Genomic DNA, 26,775 nt, shown 5'->3' with positions numbered 1-26,775 from the left:
CTCCCACCCCCACACCCCCTCTCAATTATCTCTCCACTCTGGAGGATCCTTGTCTCCATTTCTGATGAAGGGCTTTTGCCCAAGGCGTCGATTTTCCTGCTCCTCGGATGCTGCCTGACCTGCTGTGCATTTCCAACACCACTTAATCTAGACAGAGAGATTCAAACCCCTGTGCCTAGAACATTAACCTAGTATTTTGCATTATTAGTCTAATTATATTACCACAGACCCCCTCATGTTAGTTGCTCACTTTTATGCTCTGCATATAAGTTGACTTCTGTTTTCATAAGAGATTTTCAAGATTTTAAATATCAACTTATTCATCAATATTTATGGCACTGCTGCAATTAATTCATTAACTAATGAAGCCAAGATTTCTGCATGCTACCTTAACAGACTTCTCAACTTGTCCGACTACATCCACAGATTTATCGGCTTATGTCCCCAGGTTTCTCTCTCCCTGGGGATCATTGAGTTCTGATGTCTCTTCAGTTCTCCTAACCGAAAAAAAGCACATAGCTGTTGTTTCTTATAGCTTTTTTAAAATCTGAAATTATACATTTCTCTGTGTTGAAAACTGAGGCACTCATGTTGTGGATAAATATCTTTATTATTACTTAATTTAGTAATTTAATCAGCACAGGCCATCGCATGTCTAAATATTACAGGTTGCCTTTATTTTCATTATTTGTGCAAAAACAATTTGGATTTACATTGGTTCAGTAGCAGAAGGGGACATACAGAAATGTGTCACAAAGCAGTAACATGGCAAAATGGGTTCCAAAATACCATAGGACATATAAGCAGAAGGAGGCCATTTGATTCATCAAGTCTGCTCCACTATTCCATCATGGCTGATGTGTTTCTCAACCTCATTATCACGCCTTCTCCCTGTCACCCTTAACCCTCCTACTAATCAAGACCCTACCTATCTCTGTCTTAAAAACACTCAGTGACTTGGCTATCCAGACCTCTAACAAGCCTGGAAGATTCATTCAGATCTGTCCTCATCCTTCTAATCTACATTTAGTACAGACCCAGAGTCCTCAACTGCTTCACATATAACAAGCCCTTCATCCCCGGCATCATCCTTGGGTAAACCTCTTCTGGACACCTTCCAATGCCAGCAGACATTTTCTTAGATAGATCCGAAACTGCCCTCAATATTCCAAATGTAGTCTAATCAGAGCCTTGCACAGCCTCAGCAGTACATCTCTGCTCTTGCATTCTATCTTTCTTGAAACAAATGCTAACATTACATTTGCCTTCTTAACTGACAGCTGAAACTGCATGGTAGTCTTAAGAGAGTCCTGAATTAGCACTCCTAAGTCCTTTGTGCTTCAGATTTCCGAAGCTTGACCCCATTTAGAAAATAGTCTAATGCTCTATACTTCCTACCAATGTGCAAAACCTTCACTTCCACCCATTGTATTCCACCTGCTATTTCTTACCAAATTTCCTAGCTTGTCCAGGTGCTTTGGAAGCTTCCTCACTTCTTCAACACCACCTATCCCTCCACCTAGCTTTGTGTCATCTGTAAATTTAACAATAATGCCCTCAGTTGCTTTATTCAAATTGGTAATTCATGATGTGAATAGCAGTCCCAAAACTGGCCATTACAGAAATCCACTAGCTGCCATTCTGAAATGATGGGCACCTTTATCCTCACTCTCTGCCATCTTCTGGTCAGCCAATCCTATATCCATGCCCGTACCTTGCCTCCAACACCATGGACTCTTATCATAGTTAGCAGCCTTCTCTGTGGCATCTTGTCAAAGGCCTTATGGAAATCAAAACAGATCACATCCACTGGCTCTCCTTTGTCTAACTTGCTCATGACCTCCTCAAAGAATTCTACCAGATTTTTCAGGTGTGACTTTCCATAGAACATAGAACTTAGAAAAGTACAGAATAGAACAGGCTCTTCGGCCCACGATGTTGTGCCAAGGATTATTCCTAATCTAATATAAAATAACTTAATCTACACACCCCTCAATTCACTGCTGTCCATGAGCATGTCCAGCAGTCGTTTAAATGGCCCTAATGACTCTGTTTCGACCACTGCTGCTAGCAATGCATTCACAACTCTCTACGTAAAGAACCTACCTCTGACATCTCCTCTATACCTTCCTCCTAATATCCTAAAACTATGACCACTTGTGTCAGTCAATCCTGCCCTGGGGATAAGTCTCTGGCTATTCCCTCTATCCATGCCTCTCATTACCTTGTATACCTCGATCAGATCACCTCTCTTCCTCCTTCTCTCTCTCTCTCTCGAGAAAAGTCTGAACTTCATCAACCTCTCTTCGTAAGACAAGCCCTCCAGTCCAGGCAGTATCCTGGTAAACCTCCTTTGCACCCTCTCCAAAGAATCCATATTTTTCCTATAATAGGGCGACCAGAACTGGACACAATACTCCAAGTGTGGTCACACCAAGGTCTTGTAGAGCTGCAGCAAAACCTTGCGGCTCTTAAACTCGATCCCCCTGTTAATGAAAGCCAAACCACCATATGCTTTCTTAACAACCCTATCCACCTGGTGGGGGTAACTTTGAGGAATCTATGCACTTGAACACCAAGATCCCTCTGTTCCTCCACACTGCCAAAAATCCTGTCTTTAATCCTATATTCAGCATAAAAGTTCAACCTTCCAAAATGCATCACTTCGTATTTATCCAGGTTGAACTCCATCCGCCATTTCTCAGCCCAGCTCTGCATCCTGTCTATGTTGCGCTGTAGCTTGCAATAGCCCACAATACTATCAACGGCACCTCCAACCTTTGTGTCATTAGCAAAATTAATAATCCATCTCTCAATCTCCTCATCCAAGTCATTTATAAAAACCACAAAGCGTAGAGGCGCAAGAACAGAGCCCTGTGGGACACCACTCACCACTGACCTCCAGACAGAATACTTTCTATCTACAACCACTCTCTGCCTTCTGTCAGCCAAACAATTCTGAATCCAGACAGCCTAATCTCCCTGTATACCATACCTCCTGATTTTATGAATGAGCCTATTGTGGGCAATCTTATCAAATGTCTTGCTGAAGTCCATATGCACTACATCCACTGCTCGACATTCATCGACCTGTCTTGCTGCATCCTCAAAGAACTCAGTGATATTTGTGAGATATGACCTGCCCCCCACAAAATCATGTTGACTGACGTTAAATGCTATGCTTTTCCAAATGGTCATAAATCCTATCCCTCAGAATTCTTTCCAAAACCTTGCTGACCACAGACGTAAGACTGACTGGTCTGGAATTGCCAGCGATTTTTCTATCCCCCTTCTTGAAAAGAGGAACAACATTTGCCTCTCTCCAATTCTCCCACGGAGAGTGAGGAAGCAAAGATCTTAGCTAACGGCTTAGCAACTCCTTTCTTGCTTCCCAAAACAACCTAGGATAAATCTGGTCTGGTCCTGGGGACTTGTCAATCTTAATGTTTGCCAAAATTTCCAGCACATCAACTTCCTCAATCTCGATCTGTTCAAACCTGTTTCTCAGCTTCTCAAAGTTCTCATTCACCACCAGGTCCCTTTCCTAAGTGAAAACTGAAGCAAAAAACTCATTTAAGGCTTCCCCTATCTGCTCAGACTCTGCACACAAGTTCCCCACATGATCACTGACCGGCCCTATCATCTCCCTGATCATTCTCTTATTCCTCATGCATGAGGATTGGGTTCTCCCTATTCCTTCCTTCCAAGCCTTTCTCGTGCCCCCTTCTGGGCTCTCCTCAGTCCATTTCTGAGCTCATTTCTAACAAGCCTGTAATCCTCTAAAGCTGTGCTAGATCCTTGCTTCCTCCATCTTACATAAGCTGCCTTCTTCCTTTGGATAAAAAGTTTCTGTGTTCTCATCAGTCAAGGCTCCTTAATTTTACCCCTGCTTGCCTGTCTCAGAGAAACATGTTTATGCATCACTCGCAATAACTGCTCTTTAAACAGCCTCCACATGTCTGTTGTGCCCTTTCTATGGAACAATTGCTCCCAGTCTGTATTTCCCAACTCCTGTCTGATAGCGTCATAATTTCCTTTTCCCCGATTAAATATCTTCCCTTGGTAACTGCTCCTTTCCCTCTCCAAGGCTATGGTAAATGTGAGGCAGTTGAGGTCACTGTCTCCAAAGTGTTTTCCCACGCAAGATCTGACAACTGTCCTGTCTCTTTGCTGAGCACCAAATCCAAAATGGCCTCTCCCCTTGTCAGCCTGTCTACCTACTGAGTAAGGAAACCCTCCTGAAGACACCTGTTGAAAATGTTTCTATCTAAACCATCTGCACTAAGGAGATTCCAATCAATATTGCGAAAGTTGAAGTCACCCATAAGACTACCCCTTGGACAAAGCTGTGCTGACTGACCCCTGTTTTACCAAATACTTCCAAATACTCTGCAATCTCATCCTGAATAATGGACTCTAAAATCTTACAAACAATCAAGGACAGGAAAACCAGCATATAATTTTCTGTTTTCTGCCTCCCACTCTTCTTAAGTAGGGGTGTTACATTCACAATTTTCCAGTCCTCTGGGATCCTCTCTGACTACAGTGACTCTTGAAAGATCATCACCAATGCCTTCACAATGTCCTCAGCTATCACCTTCAGAACCCTGGGGTGTAGTCTGTCTGACTGGGATGATTTATCCAACCTCAGACCTTATAGCTTCCTCAACATCTTCTCCTTAGTGATAGCCACTGCACTCACTCTCTGCCCCTTGATTCTCCTGAAGTTCTGGTATGCTGTTGATGTCTTCCGTCATGAAGACTGATGAAAACTACTTATTCAGTTTCTCCATCATTTTTTTGTCGCAGCTAGATGGGATAGTGAAAAAGGTGTTTGGTGCGCTTGCCTTCATTCTCAGTGTATTGAGTGTTGGAGTTGAGAGGTCATGTTGTGGCTGCACAGGACATTAGTTCGGCCACTATTGGAATGCTGCATGTAATTCTGATCTCCCTTCTACAAGAAGGGTGTTGTGAAACTTGAAAGGGTTCGGATGTCACCAGGGTTGGAGGGTTTGAGCTACAGGAAGACATTGAATAGACTGGGGCTATTTTCTCTGCGGTTTAGGAAGGACGTTCGGGACACCACCCACGCCCTCCACCTCCTCCAGGATTTTCGCTTCCCTGGTCCCCAACGCCTTATTTTCACTATGGACATCCAGTCCCTGTACACCTCCATCCCCCATCACGAAGGACTCAAAGCCCTCCGCTTCTTCCTTTCCCGCCGCACTAACCAGTACCCTTCCACTGACACCCTCCTTCGACTGACTGAACTGGTCCTCACCCTGAATAACTTCTCTTTTCAATCCTCCCACTTCCTCCAAACTAAAGGAGTTGCCATGGGCACCCGCATGGGCCCCAGCTATGCCTGCCTCTTCGTAGGATATGTGGAACAGTCCATCTTCCGCAACTACACTGGCACCACCCCCCACCTTTTCCTCCGCTACATCGATGACTGTATCGGCGCTGCCTCGTGCTCCCACGAGGAGGTTGAACAGTTCATCAACTTTACTAACACCTTCCATCCCGACCTGAAATTCACCTGGACTGTCTCAGACTCCTCCCTCCCCTTCCTAGACCTTTCCATTTCTATCTCGGGCGACCGACTCAACACAGACATCTATTATAAACCGACTGACTCCCACAGCTACCTGGACTACACCTCCTCCCACCCTGCCCCCTGTAAAAACGCCATCCCATATTCCCAATTCCTTCGTCTCCGCCGCATCTGCTCCCAGGAGGACCAATTCCAACACCGCACAACCCAGATGGCCTCCTTCTTCAAGGACCGCAGATTCCCCCCAGACGTGATCGACGATGCCCTCCACCGCATCTCCTCCACTTCCCGCTCCTCCGCCCTTGAGCCCCGCTCCTCCAACCGCCACCAAGACAGAACCCCACTGGTTCTCACCTACCACCCCACCAACCTGCGCATACAACGTATTATCCGCCGCCATTTCCGCCACCTCCAAACGGACCCCACCACCAAGGATATATTTCCCTCCCCTCCCCTATCAGCGTTCCGCAAGGACCACTCCCTTCGTGACTCCCTTGTCAGATCCACACCCCCCACCAACCCAACCTCCACCCCCGGCACCTTCCCCTGCAACCGCAGGAAATGTAAAACTTGCGCCCACACCTCCACACTCACTTCCCTCCAAGGCCCCAAGGGATCCTTCCATATCCGCCACAAGTTCACCTGTACCTCCACACACATCATCTATTGCATCCGCTGCACCCGATGTGGCCTCCTCTATATTGGTGAGACAGGCCGCTTACTTGCGGAACGCTTCAGAGAACACCTCTGGGCCGCCCGAACCAACCAACCCAATCACCCCGTGGCTCAACACTTTAACTCCCCCTCCCACTCCACCGAGGACATGCAGGTCCTTGGACTCCTCCACCGGCAGAACACAACTACACGACGGCTGGAGGAGGAGCGCCTCATCTTCCGCCTGGGAACCCTCCAACCACAAGGTATGAATTCAGATTTCTCCAGCTTCCTCATTTCCCCTCCCCCCACCTTGTCTCAGTCGGTTCCCTCAACTCAGCACCGCCCTCCTAACCTGCAATCCTCTTCCTGACCTCTCCGCCCCCACCCCACTCCGGCCTATCACCCTCACCTTGACCTCCTTCCACCTATCCCACCTCCATCGCCCCTCCCCCTAGTCCCTCCTCCCTACCTTTTATCTCAGCCGGCTTGGCTCTCTCTCTCTTATTCCTGATGAAGGGCTTATGCTCGAAACGTCGAATTCTCTATTCCTGAGATGCTGCCTAACCTGCTGTGCTTTGACCAGCAACACATTTGCAGCTGTGATCTCCAGCATCTGCAGACCTCATTTTTTACTCGAAGGGTGACCTTAAAAGAGGTTGAAAAGCATGAAGGGCATGAATAGGGTAAATAAACAAGGTCTTTTCCCTGGGGTGGGGGAGTCCAAAACTAGAGGGTATAGGTTTAACGTGAGAGAGGAAAAAGTTAAAGGGATCTAAGAGGCAACATTTTCATGCAGAAAATGAATGGCTCAGAGAAAGTGATGGAGGCTGGTATAACTGCAACATTTAAAAGGCAACTGGATGGGTATATGAATGGGAAGGGTTTAGAATTATGAGGGCCAACTGCTGGCAAATGGGACTGGATTAATTTAGGATATCTACTCAGCACGCACAAGTTGGACTGAAGGGTCTGTTTCCATGCTGTACATCTCTATGACTCTATTATGACTTCTCTAATCTCATCCTTGGTTTCAATTTATCCTTGAAAAATTTATTCCGTTAAAAGACATTACAAACAGCAAGAAAGCAAACAAAAAATATGTCTTCCCACTGCACAATTCCCATGCTGGCTCCAAATTCCCCCACCTATATATGCACTTGGGCTGTGCTCCCCTCCAGCTCTCCTTCCTGACCATGCACATCTTACAGGTCAAAGAAGAAGATATTATGAGAACTGATAGAAGTTCAGTGAAAGAAATGGATTTTATAGACAAGGAGAAGAGCAAAGACAAGTTCATAATTTCATAAGATATAGAGGCAGAATTAGGCCAATCGATTATGGCTGATATGCTCCTCACCCCCATTTCCTGCCTTCTCATCATATCCCTTCAACCCATTACTAATTAGAAATCAGTCTAAATTCTCCTAAAATGTACTCACTGTCCCAGAATCCACTGCACTTTGGGATAGCGAATTCCACAGATTCACACCCTTTGGCAGAAGTAGTTTCTCCTCAACTCTGTTTCAAATTTGCTACCCCCTATCCTAAGACTATGACCTCTCATTCTAGAATGCCCTACAAAAGGAAGCATCTGCTTCATGTCAACTTTATCCACAATGTTTAGTTTTGAATACTTCAAACTGATCTCCCCTCATTCTTCTAAATTCCAGAGAATATCGGCCTAAACTGTTCGATCTCTCTTCATAAGATAACTTGAATGAACATCCTCTGAACTGCCTCCAATATCACTACATCTTTCCTTAAATAAGGGAATCAAAACTGCGCGCAATACTCCAGGTTCAGCCTCAGCAATGCCTTGTACAAGTTGAGGGTATTCCAAAGAATGGATGCTGAAAGGTTAAAGGTGTAGGAATAAACAGGAGGCAATAAGAGAAGCGGGTTGGACATTCAAATAGATCAAGAGGATTAAACAGCTCAGGAGGTTTTTTGTACAAATTATTTGTGGATTTAGTCATCGCTGTCTCGGTCAGCACGGTGCAGTCCTTAAGACGTAGATTAACCTACATGCAGTGTGGGAAACAGTTTCAGGACTTACACTCAGTTATAATAAAGACAGTGGTGACGTATATTTTCAAGTGCTTTAGAGGGGAACATACAAATGGTGACGTTCCCATATATCTACTGCCGTTTCTTTCGAGTTGTTGAAGGTCTCTGGCTTATATGGCAATTCAAAGGGTTGAGGGTGCCAATTTATGCTCAAATTTCCTGTCTTGCTCATTAATACACCAGAATGTAAAAACAGCATAAACAAGCAGGGTCTGATGAAATTGCTGAACTCACACAATATATCGCAGAAGCTAGAAGTCTGAAATGGAAATAGAAAATTCTGGATTGTTTCACACATTAGGCAGTATCCATAGAGCAAGAAACAATCTTAATATTTCAAGTTAAGTGGCTTTCCTGAGCACCATATCATTCTTCCCTCTTTAAGTATGGAAATAATTGTCTCATTCCATTTCACCACCATTCATACACATTCGGATGACATGTTTGAGAACTAGCAATTCCAGATGCCTTTCAATTTTTATTGCAACTTGTACTGATGCAGGAACAAATGCACAAGAATTGAAAGGATTCATAAACACAAGGATTAGTCAAAGGAAACATTAGCAGCACTGCTCAAAACCAATACAATAAAAAACAGGAAAATTATGGTGTTACCTGGAAATCTGGTCATAATTTGAATAGAGGCTCTCAGCAAACATCACTGTAAGAAACTCACAGACATTAATAAAGGTTGTGTGTTTGACATTAGATATGAGCACTTTGAAAGAGAACTTACAGAAGTTCCACATCATATACTATATGTTAGCAAATTTGAAACCCATAGGCTTCAGGGATCAGTGATTAAATGGTTTGTGGGGGAGAAGGTATAGTGTAGTGAAAAATGGTTAATGTTTAGACAAAAGGTTGGGAATTAATAAATGCTGGCCGAGCCAGCAATACCCTCATCCCATGAATGAATTTTAAAAAAACAAAATATATAGTGTATTATCATTAGGAGCACTACTTTTTGTGATATATATTTATTTTATGGTACAGTATTGCAGTTGAACAAAGGGAGCTATAGAGCTATAAGGGAGGAGCTGGCCAAAGTTCAATGGTGCAATACCCTAGCAGGGATGGCAGTGGAACAACAATAGCAGATATTTCTGGGTATAAGGCAGAAGATGCTGGATCAGTTCATTCCAAACAGGAAGCAAAATCCTAAGGGAAGGCAGCGCTGGCTGTGGCTGATGAGGGAAGTTAGGGACTGTATGAAGATAAAAGAGAAGTACAACATAGCAAAGATGAGTGGGAAACTGAGAGGTGGGAAACTTTTAAAGTATAACAGAGGTTAACTAAAAAGGCAATATGTGGAGAAAAAAATGAGGTGCAAAGGCAAGCCAGCCAAAAATATAGGTCTGTGAAAAGAAAAACAATGGTTAAGACTAAAATTGGGCCTCTGAAGACAGAAATGAGAGAATTTATTATGGGGTATAAGGAAATGGCAGAAGAGTTGAATAGGTACTTTGGATCTGTCTTCATTGGGGAAGACACAAGCAATCTCCCAGATGTAATAGTGGCTGAAGGACCTAAGGTAATGGATGAACTGAAAGGAATTTATATTAGGCAGGAAATGGTGTTGGATAGACTGTTAGGTCTGAAGGCTGATAAATCTCCGGGACCTGATGGTCTGCATCCCAGGATATTAAGGAGATGGCTCTAGAAATCGTGGATGCATTGGTAATCATTGTCCAATATCCTATCGATTTAGGAGCAATTCCTATTGGAGGGTGGCTAATGTTGTCCCACTTTTCAAGAAGGGAAGAAAAGCAAATGGGGAATTATAGACTGGTTAGCCTGTCGTCAAAGGTGGGAAAGATGCTGGAGTCAATTATAAAAGATGAAATTATGATTCGTTTGGATAGAAGTAACAGGATAGGTCAGAGTCAGCATGGATTTACAAAGGGGAAATAGTGCTTAACTAATCTTCTGGAATTTTTTTGAGGATGTAACTATGAAGATAGACAAGGGTGAGCCAATGGACGTAGTGTATCTGGACTTTCAGAAAGCCTTTGATAAAGTCCCACATAAGAGATTAGTGAGCAAAATTAGGGCACATGATATTGGGGCAAAGTACTGACTTGGATTGAAAATTGGCTGACTGACAGACAGTAAAAAGTAATGATAAATGGGTCCCTTTCAGAATGGCAGGCTGTGACCAATGGGGTACTACAAGGTTTGGTGCTGGGACCGCAGCTGTTTACAATATACATTAATGGTATAGATAAAAGTAATATTAGAAATTTTCTGATGACACAAAGCTGGGTGGCAGGGTGAAATGTAAGGAGGATGTTATGAGTATACAAGGTGAGTGGACAGATGCATGGCAGATGCAGTTTAATGTGGATAAATGTGTGGTTATCCACTTTGGTGGCAAGAACTGGAAGGCAGGTTACTATCTAAATGGAGCTGAAAATGTGTTGCTGGAAAAGCGCAGCAGGTCAGGCAGCATCCAAGGAAAAGGAGAATCGATGTTTCAGGCATGAGCCCTTCCTGAAGAAGGGCTCATGTCTGAAACGTTGATTCTCCTTCTCCTTGAATGCTGCCTGACCTGCTGCCCTTTTCCAGCAATACATTTTCAGCTCTGATCTCCAGCATCTTCAGTCATCACTTTCTCCTAGTATCTAAATGGAGTCAAATTATAAAGGGGAAGTAGATCTAGTACAACGAGATCTAGGTGTTCTTGTACATCAGTCAATGAAAGCAAACATGTAGGTACAGTAGGCAGTGAAGAAAGCTAATGGCATGCTGGCCTCCATAACAAGACGCATTGAGTATAGGAGCAAAGAGGTTTTTCTGCAGTTGTATAGGGCCCTGGTGAGACCGCACCTGGAGTATTGTGTGCAGTTTTGGTCTCCAAAGTTGAGGAAGGACATTCTGACTATTGAGGGAGTGCAGTGTAGATTCACAAGGTCAATTCTGGGAATGGCAGGACTACCATATGTTGAAAGATTGGAGTGACTGGGCTTGTATACGCTTGAGTTTAGAAGGCTGAGAGGGGATCTGTTTGAGACGTGTGAGATTATTAAAGGATTGGACACTTTGGAGGCAGGAAGCATGTTTCTGCTGATGGGTGAGTCCAGAACCAGAGGATAGCATTTAAAAATAAGGGGTAGGCCATTTAGAACAGAGTTGAGGAGAAACGTCTTCACCCAGAGAGTGGTGGGTGTATGGAATGCTCTGCCCCAGAAGAAGGTGGAGGCCAAATCTCGAGATACTTTCAAGAAAGAGATGGATAGAGCTCTTAAAGATAGTGGAATCAAGGGTTATGGGGATAAGGCAGGAACAGGGCACTGATTGTGGATGATCAGCCATGATCATAATGAATGCTGGTGCTGGCTCAAAGGGCTGAATGGCCTACTCCTGCACCTATTATCTATTGTCTATTGTGTATTGAAAGGAAATGATTCAAATTACTTGATACTGGCAACCTGAATTGGAGCCAATGTTGATTAGTGAGCACAGGGTTGATCAGTGAATGGGGCTTTGTACTTGAGGAGACAGACAGCAGTTGTTTAGATGTGTTAAAAGTTAAAGAAGCTACAACACTGGATCCTAACTGGATCATTTAATGTTGAAGCTGTAGATGGAGTAGATGTTTTAATGCACCAGTTAATTCTAATTTCAGTTGCCTTTACATGCGTTCTTAATACTTCAACTGTTTTGATTGCATAATGGTCATAATTGTGTGCTTTCCAGCATTGACTGGATGAGGCTGCATTGGTTTGTTTTGCTTTGCATTCAATTGCACCAAGCAGATTTCCGCCACAAGTTTAAAGTCACATGATGTTACATGTGCCATTCTATGATATAAATGGCCTCATTTTTGGTTTGTTGTAGCAAAGGTCACTTTTAGTCTCCAGTTCCTCAGAGGTTTCTTCCACTGAACGTTTTCCAGATCATGTCTGATGTGAGCTTATTGATAAAGATTGACCACGATGACAAATCACCAATCAATTATTATCGCCTCATGCTGCTATAAGAGTGCATGAAGTTAAGCTAAATGATTTTTATTGAGTACTTCTTATGTTTCCTGCAGAATTCGACAGCTTCAATTTTATATTTGAACTGAAAAATTGGAATCAGTAGATTCAGAAGAGTCATTGTACCTCAGACATTCCAATACTATTGTGAACCTGACTGCAAAGGACATCAAGTGGAATTGCCTTGCAAAAGTGTGAATGGGGATCATCTTTTGCACCAATACCACAGCATCTGCATAATTACCTGGTGCACCGTGAGGTCTACAGATGCTGGAGATCAGAGTTGAGAGTGCATTGCTGGAAAAAGCACAGCAGGTCAGGCAGCATCCAAGGAGCAGGAGAATCAATGTTTCAGGCCGGAGCCCTTCATCAGGAATGAGGCTAGGTGCCTCAGAGGTGGAGAGATAAATGGGAGGAGATGGGGCTGGGGCGGAGGAAGCTGAGAGTGCAATAGGTGGATGGAGGTGGGGGTAAAGGTGATAGGTCAGAGAGAAGGGTGGAGCAGATGGGTGGGAAGGAAGATTGACTTGTGGGCCAGGTCATGAGGACAGTGTTGAGCTGGAAGGTTGGAACTGGGGTAAGGTGGGGGAGGGGGAAATGAGGAAACTGGTAAAATCCACATTGATGCCTTGGGGTTGAAGAGTCCTGAGGCGGAAGCTAAGGTGTTCTTCCTCCAGGCATTGGGTGGTAAGGGAATGATGATGGAGTAGGCCCAGGACCTGCATATCCTCGGCAGAATGGGAGGGGGAGTTGAAATGCTCAGCCTCAGGGTGGTGGGGTTGATTGGTGCGGATGTCCCGGAGATGTTCTCTGAAGTGCTCTGCGAGAAGGCATCCAGTCTCCCCAGTGTCGAGGAGACTGCATCAGGAGCAAAGTTTACAATCCCAGAGATGCTCTTCCACACAAATGTCATTTATTGTATCTGTTGCTCCCGATGCAGTCTCCTCTACACTGGGAGACTGACGCATTCTCACAGAGCACTTTAGAGAACATCTCTGTGACGCCTGTACCAATCAACCCCTCCACCCCATGGCCAAATATTTTAACTCCCTCTCCCACTCTGCCACAGATGTGCAGGTCCTGGGCCTCCTCCATCATTATTCCTCACCACCTGATGCCTGGAGGAAGAACGCCTTATCTTCTGCCTTGGGACCCTTTAACCCCAAGGCATCAATGTGGACTTCACCAGGTTCCTCATTTCCCCTCCCCCCACCTTACCCCAGCTCCAACCTTCCTGCTCAGCACTGCTGTCATGACCCGGCCCACATGTCAATCTTCCTTCCCACCCATTTGCTCCACCCTCCTTTCTGATCTATCACCTTTACCCCCACCTCCATCCATCCATTGCATTCTCAGCTACGTCTCCTCCAGTTTCACCTCTCCCAGTTATCTTCCCATCCCTCAAGGCTTCCAGCCTCATTCCTGATGAAGACCTTTGAACATCAATTTGCCTGCTCCTCAGATGCTGCCTGACCTGCTGTGCTTTTCCAGCAACATATTCTCAACCATAATTACCTAGTTAATGAGCTGAGATGGATGCAAGCAATTCAAGATAATCACTTAGGCAATGGAAGTCTGCTGAAAATACTGGCTAGTTGGTGAGAAAGCAACTAGTGACAACTCAGTTAGTCTTTTGTGAGTTTAAATGTCTTATTTTTCTGCAGAACTGATTTAAGCGCTGAGTCAGTGAAATAACAAAATCCTAAGTGGGCCCTGTCTTGGATCAGAGACTGTATCCAAACAGGTCTTTTCAGATTTGCTTAAATGCTGTTAAGAGAAGACTCAAAAACCGCAAATTTCTTCAATGGAAACATTTGTTGAGTAATAATAAAAGATGGAAATGGAAAGAAAAATAAAAGACTGAACACTGAACATCTATTAAGTAATAAATGAAGATGAAAAAGGAAGGAAATCACAGCAATGAGCCTTCGGGACCATTCCATCGTTAGCTGGTCTGGAAGCTTAACCCCCGTTCTCAACCCCAGTCCGAGGTGAATTCTGATTGCTTGGAATGATACTCTCTCTCTTATACCATGTAGCAATCAGCAAGACACAGAAAACAGGAAAGCAATCTTAATGATGTAGTCTGCAGCATGCACAGGAAGGTTCACAGAAGTCATTCAAGGTCATCATCTTCATCAAGAATATCATCAACAATATTATCCCTTTAGCCCATCCTATACAGCCTCCTCATTTTCTCTCCAGACAAAGCACAAGTTATGAACCCTGTCTGCTGACTGTAAGTATTGGGTGTCACAGTCAGAAATTTGAAAAAAAAACTGATCTTTCCAGAAAAACAGAGAAATCATTCTACGAATTTGTAATGCACCTTGAAGCCAAAAACAACAGGACTACCATGTTCCACCAGAAGCCAACCAATTCATCCATCTTTAAAAGCAATATACTCTTCTTAATCTTGATGGTCTATGGAGTGCCTTATCTGCCCTTTAATTCTGTAATCTGCTTGTGTGACTGGAACCTTCTTGTGAGTGAGTGTTTCTGTCTGAAAGAAGGAAGGTTTTTTCAGAAAAGAAATTGCTGCAACCATAAACTAATCCTATGGCCTTTTTTAAAGTTTAAGAAAATGAGTTTGATCCTTTATTTACTGATCACAGGATGCAAGTGGTCAAAGACTCACTGAATTGGAGGTGCTGGGTTGTTGGACTGGGGGTGGACAAAGTCAGAGATCACACTCGTCCAACAAGTTTATTTGAAATCATAAGCTTTCAGAACATAGCTCCTTTGTCAGGCGAGGTGACAGGGAAACACACAGAAAACAGAATTTACAGGCTGAGAGACCAAGGGCAGAGATCAAAACATCATACAACTGGTATGAGTGGCATATCGAATAATAAGTCTCTGCAGGTGACCAAGACTGTTAGATGGTGTATGTAAAGTGTCAACAGCTGAATAACAACCAAAGGGATGACCTATAAACTGATTAAATGAGGCAGAGACATGAATGTAAAAAATTAAAAATAAAGTGGTGCTGGAGGCAAAACAAATGATTGGGAATTTATGGAACATAGACAGGAGCCACTGTAAAGGCCCGGCAGGTCCTGACAGTAACTGAGAAGAAAAACCAGTGGGAGGGTCACCAGACCCTAAATGTTAACTCTGAGTTTTCCTCACAGATACTGCTAGACCCACTGAATCCCTCCTACAACCCCTGCTCCTGATTTATCATATCCACAGTTCATTTGGTTTTTATTTGACTGGAATAACATGATAGGTATAAGATTCACATGCTGAGGGTCTAACCAAAGTAATAAGCAATCCAAAACTGTACAACCTAATTAAGGTAGAGGGATCATAACAATTTATCAAGGTGATAGTGTTAACACAGGACAGTAAGGAAGATTTTACAGAAATAGAACAGTGTGGTGGTTTTACATGTAGCGCAACATGAACCCAAGATCTCTGTTGAAGCTGTCTTCATGTGTACTAAACCTGGCTATCAGATACTGCTTAGCAATTCTGCTATGTTGTCCATCTCGAAGGCCAGCTTGGGGGATGTTTATCCAAAGATTGGATGCTCAATGTCCTTGACAGTTAAAGTGTTCCCAGACTGGGAGGGAGCACTCATGTCTGGCAATGGTGGTAGTTGTCTATTCATCCATTGTTATAGCATCTGTATGGTCTTTCCAATTTACCATGCCTCAGGGCATCCTTGTATAAGTGTATGAAGTCGATATTGGTTGAGTCACATGAGTATCTGCCATGTACATGGTGGGTGATGTTCCCACATGTGATAGTAGTATCTGTGAAGATGATCTGACATGTCTTACAGACATTACCATGACATGGTGTTGTGGGCTCTGTTGTCCTGAGGAATGGGCAGTTTGCTGCAAGCAATAGTTTGTTTAAGGTTTAGTGGCTGTTTGAAGTTAAGAGGTGGAGGCATAGGGATGATCTTGAAGAGGTGCTTGTTGGCATCGTCATGTTGAAGACTGCAAAGAATATGGTGTAGTGTTTCTACTCCAGGGAAGTATTGGACATCAAAGGGTATTCTATCAGTCATACTCTGTGTCTGTCTTCTGAGGAAGTCTTTGCAGTTTTTCGCTGTGACATGACAGAACTGGTGATCGATGTGTTGAGCATAATATCCCATTCTTGTAAGAGCGTCCTTCAAAAATTTTACGTGTCCATCATGTTCCTTCTTGCCTGAGCAGATCCTGTGTATGTGCCAGGCATGACCATAGGGAATGGCTTCTTTAATATGTTCAGAGTGGATGCTAGAGAAGTGTTGTATCTTGAGGTTATCCATGGGTTTATGGCAGAGTGAAGTAGTAACGTGTACGTCCTTGATGGAGTTATGTGTGCCCAAGAATGAGACAGATTCAGAAGAGTAGCCCATGGTAAGTCTAGCGGTATCTGTGAAGAAACATCAGAGTTAATGTTTCAGGCCCAGTGACCCTTCCTCTGGTTTTTCTTCACAAATGCTGTCAGGGCCTGCTGGGCTTTTCTAGCAGCTTCAATTGGTGTTCCGTGTTATTCCGGTCATTTAGTTTGTCTCCAGTATCACCTTAGTTTTAATTGTTTTGTAATTATGTCTCTGCCTCATTTAATTGGATAATAGGTCATCCCTTTGGTCATTCTTCAGCTGTGGACACTGTACACACATTGTCTAATACCCTTGGTCACCTGCAGATTTGTATTATTCAACACTCCACTCACACCAGCTGTATGACGTTTTGATATCTCTGTCCTGATCATTTTGACTTTAAATTCTGTGTCTGTGTGCACTTCCCTCTCACTTCAACTGACAAAGGAGCTATGCTCCGAAAGGTTGTGATTTCAAATCAACTCGTTGGACTATAACCCAATGTCATGTGATTTCTGACTCTCAATTGGCAAGTAAATGCCTTTCAAAAACCTGGCTGCAGTCAAATGAAGAGTGGGAAAAGAAGAGAGACACTCAAATCTCCTTATTCAATTGTAACGCTTTGTACAACAAATGCAACACTATTCAGTGGCAAATAATGAGGTGAAGAATGGCCTACAAGTAAAACATTAATGGTCATGTGTACAAAACAAATCTAGAGATTGATGGAAAGTAAGTAACACACCATTTACAAACACAACCAGCAGTCAATATGGGGAGAATAACAAAACAGGTAGACTTTCTTTTGGATCATTTTTTTAAGATTAGATTCCCTACAGTGTGGAAACAGGCCCTTCGGCCCAAGCAGTCCACACCAACCCTCTGAAGAGTAACCCATCCAGACTCATTTCCTTCTGATGAATGCACCTAACATTATGGGCAATTTAACATGGCCAATTCACCTGACCTGCACATCTTTGGACTGTGGGAGGAAACCAGAGTACCCGGAGGAAACCCACACAGACACGAGGAGAGTGTACAAACTCCACACAGACAGTCACCCGAAGCTGGAATCAAACCTGGGACCCTGGAACTGGGAGGCACCACTGTGCCGTCCTTACATTTTAACCCCAGTTCTTTTGAATTGTTCTGCTCTCAACATCAAAGTCTGTTTTAATTTATATATCACCTTCTGTCATTTCTAGGAAAGGTGGCAATCCCAAGCATTTCATTTCAAACTTTTTAAAAATAATTTAAATGTTTGCAATTCTCAGAATAATAAGTTTAATCATTTATTTTGTTATTTTTAATAATTTAAGAACATTATTATTTTCCAGTGTGCTAGTTTCATGGATGCTTCCTGCTATCAGGCATTTTAAAGAGACACTGCCTGTTTGTTTGCCTGCTCAGATCAATGGACAATACTGGATCTGAATAGCAGATCAGAGAGTCAATAGCTTCTTGCTATTACTTCCATGTTTAACACTGCAAATACTCTCCTGATTGGGTCTTTGATCCTCCATTATTTGCAGACTTCACCTCAAATAAAACTCTTCTACAATCTATTAGCAAATCTGATTACCCAAGACATATTTTTAAAAACTGCTATTGTGATGCAGATTTTGTCACTTTCTGGAAGTTTGAAATTCATCACAGAACCCCTACAATGTGAAAGCAAGCAATTCAGCCCATTAAGTCCCACACCATTCCTCCAAAGAGCAACTCACCCAGACCCACCCCATCCCTGTCACTGTGTTTTCCATGGGTAATCCACCTGGCCTGCACATTTCTGAACACTATGGGCACTACAGCATGGCCAATTCACCTAACCTGTACATCTTTTGACTGTGGGAGGAAACCAGATCACCCAAAGTACAGCCACACAGACACAGGGAGAATGTGCAAACTCCACACAGGGAGTGTCCTGAGGCTGGAATTGAACCCGTGTCTGTGGTATTGCGAAGCAGCAGTGCTAACCACCTGTGCCATCCATAGTTTCTGTTTTGATTTCATTTAAATAAATTTAGTCTTGAAATGTACAGATAATGTATTAGGCATTTTATTATTGTGCTAATAAAATGCAGCAGCATTTGAGTGTTAGAAGAGTATGTGCTGCTTCATTAAGCATATTTTGCAGTGTAATTATGGTCTTTGAAGTAGTAATGTGGGAGCAGTATTAGTTCAATACCTGCAGAGCTATTTTATGCGTTAATGTCTGATTACCTGAACTCATTTTAACTATTAATAAATACAAAATTAATGTACTGATCTGGCTGTGAATTGGAAAGGTCAGTGGAATTGTCTATCTGAGTTTACTTTTAAAGATAAATGTTGTTCAGAGGCATTGCATTGAATCCAATAGTGAAGAATTAGCACCTGAAATAGTGCTGGCACTAAATAGCATGGAGATAATAATCTGTAACATTTCTCTGTAGCCAGGTACAAAAGTCAATTTGCTTTCAAATCTTTCACTGCTGAAAGCATGGTTTCTGGGGAAGAGCTGTCACATCACAGAGAATTTACAAAAGTAAGAGGCAACTTGATTGAAATGTTTCAGATCTTGAGAGGTCGAGACAGTGTAGAGGTGGAGAGAATTTTTTCTGCTTATGGGAGAATTTAGAATCAGGAGTGATCATTTACAAAGATGAGGTCAAACCATTTAAGACAGAGACAAGGAAAATTATTTTCTTTCATAGAACTGTGAGTCGATTCGATCCTGACAGGCCCTTCGGCCCAACAAGTCCACACCGACCCTCTGAAGAGAAACCCACCCAGACACATTCCCCTATTTACCCCTGACTAATGCACCAACACTATGGGCAATTTAGGATGGCCAATTCATCTTACCTGCCCATCTTTGGATTGTGGGAGAAGCCCATGCAGACACAGGGAGTGCAAACTCCACGCAGACAGTCACCCAAGGCGGGAATCGAACCTGGACACTGTTGCTGTGAGGCAGCAGTGCTAACCACTGAGTCACTGTGCCTATAAGCTAACCTACTGTATGGCAATAGGCCAAATGGCCCAACAAGTCCACACAGACCCTCCAAAGAATACTCCACCCATACCCATTCCCCCACATTTACCCTGAACACTATGGGCAATTTAGCATGTCCAATTTACCTGGCATACAGATCATTGGATTGTGTTAGGAAACCCACACAGACACAGGGAGAATGTGCAAACTCCTCACAAAGGATCACCTGAGGCACAAATCAGACTGTGGTCTCTAGCGCTGTGAGGCATCAGTGCTAACCACTGAGCCACTGCGCTAAGTCCTTGGAGCTCATCCTCAAAAATCAATACGAGCAATGTCCTTGAACATTTTTTCTTGCAGAAGTGGATAGATTCTTGATTATAAAATTGATTAGAGGTCATTTGGCAGTAGAAGGGAATGTAAAATACTTGCAATGTGGAAAATCGGCAGTGATCTTATTGAACAGCAGAGCAGAATCCATGGTCAAGTGGGGTCCTCCTGCTTCTGATTTGAATGTTTGCGTTCATGGTGGTGGGGGTGGGGGTAGGTGTCAAAAGCAGAAATAAACACTCAGGTAATGGGATGTTCCTTCATCCAACTTTTGATGCTGATTCTCAAGGAAATTCATGATCTCTGACCCCAAGGGTGAAGATCATGGAACAGCAAGCATAATCACTCAGTTGACCTTACATTTTATATTACACATTCATGCACTGTTTGGGCTTGAAAGTTGTAGGTTCAAGGCTCAGTCAACCACCTTGAGCAAAATTATCTAGGCTGACACTTCAAATCAGCGCTGATTGAATGCTCCTTTGTGAGAGGAACCAACCTTTTGGATGAGACATTAAACCAAGATCCAAATTTGATCCCTCCGAATCGCCATGATGACAATAAACAATCTTCTCATTATCATTTGTGTGTGTGTGTGTGTGTGTGTGTGTGTGAGAGAGAGAGAGAGAGAGAGAGAGAGAGAGAGAGAGAAGCTTTGCTGTATGTAAATTCACTGCCACATTTTGAGCATTGCATGGAGATATGAATGTGTAGTAATATTGTCTCTTGAATAATAATCAATGAGACTCTTATGGCTGTTCATGGGTTCAAATTCCACCATGGCATTCCCACTGTGGAAAGTAAATTAATTATTAAACCTTGAATATAAAGTGAAATAATAAAAAGTAGCTCATCAGTTATTGCAAAAACTCATCTGGTTCTTTTGGGAAGGACATCTGATGTTCTTACTTTGTCTTGTTTGCATGCAACTCCAGATCCACAGCAATAAGTCCAAACATGTGCATGTTGGTGGATTGGCCATGCTAAATTACCCATAGAGTCCTGTTTGGATCATCTAAAATTTAGTTAATCGAATGCTGGATAATTGAGGTTCCTCTGTAAACAGGAGTGACAAGGCTTCTGGTCATCTTGGGACTGGCTCTGAGCGAGCTAGTCAGAGTCTATGTGCTGTGCAAGTGTAAATAAAGTTAAAAATCACACAACACCAGTTATAGTTCGATAAGTTTATTGGAAGTATTGGCTTTCTGAGCGCTGCTCCTTCATCAGGTAGTTGTGGAGCAGGATTAGAAGACAGATTTTATAGCAAAAGATTACAGTATCACACAACTGAAATGATATATTGAACAAACCTAGATTGCTGTTAAGTCTTACATCTTTTAGAATGGGTCTCAGGTTTTGGTTCATCCCTGAACTACTTTTAATTCACATTCTCAAGATAACTTAAGGTTTTATGAAAAAAAGTGACATCTCATCTCAGACAATACATTAAAGGTGTGAGGTTAGAGTCTGGCTGTATCCTAGTCTTGAGTCAGACTGATTCTATTTCCAAAGCAGGAATTTATTAATGTCACATGGATTGAGTGCCTGCAGATTATGTGCTTTTTGAGCAAAATAGAATGTATCTGCAAATTCAATTCTGCAAATGCAAATTCACCCACAGACTTACTCTTGTGTTTGTGTGCATGAGACAGAGAGTGAATGTGTGCATGCGTGTGTGTGTGTGTGTGTGTGTGTGTGTCTGTGTCTGTGTGTGTGTGAAAATGCGTGTGAAAGGGTGCATTTGTGTGCATGCATGTTTGGTAGAGTGCGTGCATAAGTATGACAGAGTATAAGCCTGTGAAAGTTTGTAGGTGTGAGTGTGGGGGCTGTATGTGTGTATGTATACATGCACACTCTTACACAATCACACACTCAGGCAAATCCTCTCTCATACACACAAACAAACATCCTCCACACTCATATCCACACACATACACCCTCTCACAGGCTTATACTCTGTTACACTCACGCACACACTCTACCAAGCACATACACAAGCAAACCCACACTCTCTCATGCGCACTCACACTCACATGCTCATACTCTTTCTCATGCACAAACACATACATAATTCTATGGGGTGAATTTTCTATTGCAGATACATTCTATTTTGCTCAAAAAGTACACAATCTGCAGGCAGGCAATACAGGCAGTTAATCCATGTACTATCTTATAAGTTTCTACTTTGGAAGTAGAACCAGTGAGACTCAAGATTGGGTTACAGACAGACTCTAACCTCACACCTTTAATATATTGTCTGAGCTGAGGTGTCACCTTTTTTTATAAAATCTTAAGTTATCTTGAGAATGTGACTTGAAAGAAGTTCTGGAATTTACATATTAATAAATCGAAACCTGCAACCCATTCTAAAAGATGAAGGGCTTGACAGCAATCTAGGTTTGTTCAATATATCATTTCAGTTACATGGCACTGTAACCTTTTGCTATAAATTCTGTGTCTTAACATTCTGCTCCAAATGAAGGAGCAGCACTTCGAAAGTTAGGGCTTCCAAATACACCTGTTGGACTATAACCTGGTGTTGTGTGATTCTTAGCTTTGTCCACCCCAGTCCAATACTGGCATCTCCACATCAGTGTAAATGAAGGGTGACTTGGTGATGGGATACCAACTCCATTAACTTATTCCAACTTTAAACAAGTTAAAAGGGGAGGGAGAGTAAACGTGATGAGTAAAGGAGGGGATAGGGAGATTAACTGACAAAGAACTGCCATGGTAAAAAAGGCAAAGAATGCAATATTGAGTGGCTGAAGAAAATTAGATTTCACCAGAGTGATTGGCACAATAATGAACTTAATTAAAAGCTTGAAAAATAAGATGGGGTGAGGGGGGAGGTGGGCAGGGTTTTTGAACTTCTGAAGTTCAAATTCTGGATCTTCTGTACTTTAAGAATATTTTCTGAAGTAGATTGACATATGGAGTTGAACTTTACATTACAGACACAATCTGGATATTAGAATGAAAAATATACCTAATATTATGCCCATTTTAACGATATCTAGGTGGTAACTTCTGAATATTATTAAAATGCACTCAAAATATAAAAGGGTGTAAATGCACATAAATCAACATAAATCATTGATACCTAAAGAAATACTGTAACTGCATAACTTATTTCATCCTGAAGGATGACAATTGTTTACACGTCTTAGCTCTCAGAAAGGCAATAAAAGCAAGAGATCATGCATAGCCGGTCTCGGAAAGTATAAGGTTTTAAAATTGAATAAAAACTTGAAATAAAAACTGGGAAAGCGGATATTTTCCCCTATGCAACATAATCTGTATAGACAACCTAAACAAACTCAACTGGATGATGCTGGCATTTAGGAGTTGAAAGCATGACTAGCTGCTTGAATGGAAACTGATTCAGTTGATTGTTTGATGGATGGATGTAAAAAATTGAAGAGACTTGGATATTGCATGCTGTTGTTCTGCTTTATGCCTGAAAACGCACAATTATTTTAAATCACAGATTTGAATTTCACCCAGATTGTATGGGTGTCTGGCCACAATTGTGAAAGAAACTCCAGGCCAGGTTATGTTACCAAGAGTCATAGGAATCCATTATAAATTGATGCGGAGGATTGCATTTCTCTCAATTAAGAATGTTTAATGAACATTTGTTTTACAGACTATCAACATTAATTTGTGTTCAAAGAGCCACAGTAAAATAAAGAAGCCTTTTTGATTTATTTTTGTATTGTGTTTCTGATCCCAGGCTAATTTAATTATTTTGAAGAATATGCATTCATTTACTAACTTCTAATTCTTCTGAATAAATGAACACTTTAAATTTGACAACACAGTTACTCAAAATTCTATAAACCTGGGTTACGTGACCTTTACTGCTGTTAGATTTTTAATAAAGCTCATAAATAAACTCTCAACTACCTGGACTGAAATATGAAAGACAGTTTGAAAAGGTTTTGGTCTGGAGGAGAGACAGAGGTGAAATATTGCCTGACAATTTTCCTCTCCAGTTTAAATCCACAATGTGTCTGAGTGACACACAGATAACGACTGAGGTGAGATAAGAATAAATCCGATCAGAGCTCAGACTGAAGCTTAGTGAAATAGAATTTCCTGGATATGCTGGCAATGATGGGTATTGGTTGTTGAATGATGTAATTTTAAAGGACAGCAAGAAGACTGAGGCAGTCGGGTGGTTATCCTGTGCTTAGCATCCAAACCATGAAGTCCATGCATGACCAGACTCTGAGTACCACAATTTTTTTAAAAAGTGAACTTTACCTGACAGGCGAGAATGACTATCTTCCATGGGTGCAAAGATGGCTGACAAGCCAATTCAGGATATGAAGGCTGCATGAATATAAGAACAAAGATATGGAGAAACTTCTTTAGCCAGAGAGTGGTGAATCTGTGGAATCCATTGCTACAGAAGGCTGTGAAGGCCAGGTCATTGAATATATTTAAAATGGAGATCGATGCGTTCTTGATTGCCAAGGGGATCAAGGGTTATGGGGAGAAAGAGGGAAAATGGAGTTGAGAAACCTATCAGCCATAATTGCATGCAGAGCAGAGTCGATGGGCCGAATGGCCTAATTTCTGCTCCTGTGTCTTTCGGTGTTAGGGTCTAACATATGAACTAGGAGCATGAGTAGGCCATTTGGCCCTTTGTGCCTGCTCCACCATTCAATAAGATAATGGCTGATCTTTTTGTGACTTCAGCCCCACTTAGCCACCCTCTCACCATAACCCTTAATTCCTTTAGTGTTCACAAATGATCTTGATCAAGACAAAAAAGAAAAGGGAATACCTGATGAATGATAGGATCTTGGGAATCACCAAAGATCAAAGGGACCTCAATGTAGATGTACACTGGTCTACTGATCTCTTATGTTAGCAGGACATAAAGTGGATAAAGTGGTTGAACCGAAGGGTATGTTTCCATGCTGTACATCTCTATGATTTTATGAGTTTAAGAAGGCATGTGGCATATTTGCCTTTATTAGCTGATGCACAGAGTTTAGGGACAGGGAGGTTATCCTGGAAGGGTATAAAATGTTGGTTCGGCCACAGCTAGAGTACTGCCCGTAATTCTGGACTCCACGTTGTGTGCAGGATATGATTGCACTGCAGAGAGTGTAGAGGGGATTCACCAGGATGTTGCCAGAGCTGGAGAGTTTCGTTTATGAAGAGAGATTGGCTATATAGGGGTTGTTTTCATTACAGCAGAGGAGATTGAGGGGGGCATGATTGACGTGTGTAAAATTGTGAGGGGCATAGATAGGGTAGACAGGAAAAAAATGTTATTCTCGTTGGAGGGATCACTGACCATTGGACAGGGATTGAAGATAAGGAGGTGGAGGGTGAAAAGCAATTTAAGAAAAAAAGGTTTTCACCCAGACAGTTGCAGAAATCTGGAACTCACTGCTTGTAAGTGAGATAGAGGCAGAAACCTTCATGACATTTAAGAAATATTTAGACATGCATTTGCATGCAAGGCATAAAAGCCTATGTGCAATGTGCTAGAGATGAGAATTTGAATAATTATGTATTTATAGAGTCATAGAGTCATGCAGCACAGAGACAGACCCTTCAGTCCAACTTGTCCATGCCAACCATAATCACAAACTAAACTGATCCCATCAACCTGTGCTTGGCCCATATCTGTCCAAATATTTCTTAATCATGCACTTTTTAAAATGCCTTTTCAACGTTGTAACTGTACTCATATCTATCACTTCCTCTGGAAGTTCATTCCACACATGAATCACTCTCAGTTTAAAAAGGTTGCCCCCGTGCCTTTTTAAAATCTTTCTTCTCTAACCTTAAAAACATGTCCCCCTAGTCTTGAAATCCCCCACCCTAGGGAAAAAAACATCTGCCACTCACCTTATCTGTACCCTTCAGGATTTTATAGTTGTTTTTGACTAGCATGGATGTAATGTGCTGTAGTTCTCTCTGACTCCACTAGCACTGGAGTCCTCTGCCACACTTCATCCTGCCGCCAAACCTCACATGTCTCCTCCCCCTTGCCAGACAGAACAAATACTCTTTTCCAGGTAGACCTAATAGGCCCCATGAATGAAAATCTACTTTAAGCATGCATGATGCCCATATTGCCCTGGCACCTGCTCCACCTTGAACAACAACACCCTATTCACCTGGCATCCTTTTTAGCTGGATTTGAGCTATAGGCTGGGGCTGTTTTCCCTGAAGTGTCAGAGGCTGAGGGGTGACCTTATAGAGGTTTACAAAATTATGATGAGCATGGATAGGATAAATAGACAAAGCCTTTTCCCAGGAGTGGGGGAGTGCAGAACTAGAGGGCATAGATTTAAGGTGAGAGGGGAAAGATATAAAAGAGACCTAAGAGGGAACTTTTTCACACAGAGGGTAGTACAGGTATCGAATGAGCTGCCAGAGGAAGTGGTGGAGGCTGGTACAATTGCAACATTTAAGAGGCATTTGGATGGGTACATGAATAGGAAGGGTTTTGAGGGATATGGGCGGGTGCTGGCAGGTGGGACTAGATTGGGTTGGGGTATCTAGTCAGCATGGATGGTTGGACCAAAGGGTCTGTTTCCGTGCTGTACATTTCTATGACTATATGACTATGACCACGCACCTACCTACTTGATACCCTTTCACCCTATCCACATTGCAACCTACCCAAATGACACCTTATCCACCAGGCACTTTAACTCCTCGCTTACATTACATAGGTCCCCTTTCACAGGAGCTGTCAAAATGACTGCCAGTGATACCTGATATTTAACTCACAAAAAACAGCAACCACTGCAGTGAAAAAGGGGACATATTTTCATTTCCATGACTACCTTACGCAACAAGTGGGCTATTAGATTGTAGGAATGATCCACATTTCTAATGGAGTTGTGAC

The sequence above is a fragment of the Hemiscyllium ocellatum genome, chromosome 5 (assembly GCF_020745735.1).
Source record: "Hemiscyllium ocellatum isolate sHemOce1 chromosome 5, sHemOce1.pat.X.cur, whole genome shotgun sequence".
Lineage (NCBI taxonomy): Eukaryota > Metazoa > Chordata > Chondrichthyes > Orectolobiformes > Hemiscylliidae > Hemiscyllium > Hemiscyllium ocellatum.
The sequence above is the reverse complement of the archived record's forward strand: the minus strand, read 5'-3'. Positions refer to the sequence as shown.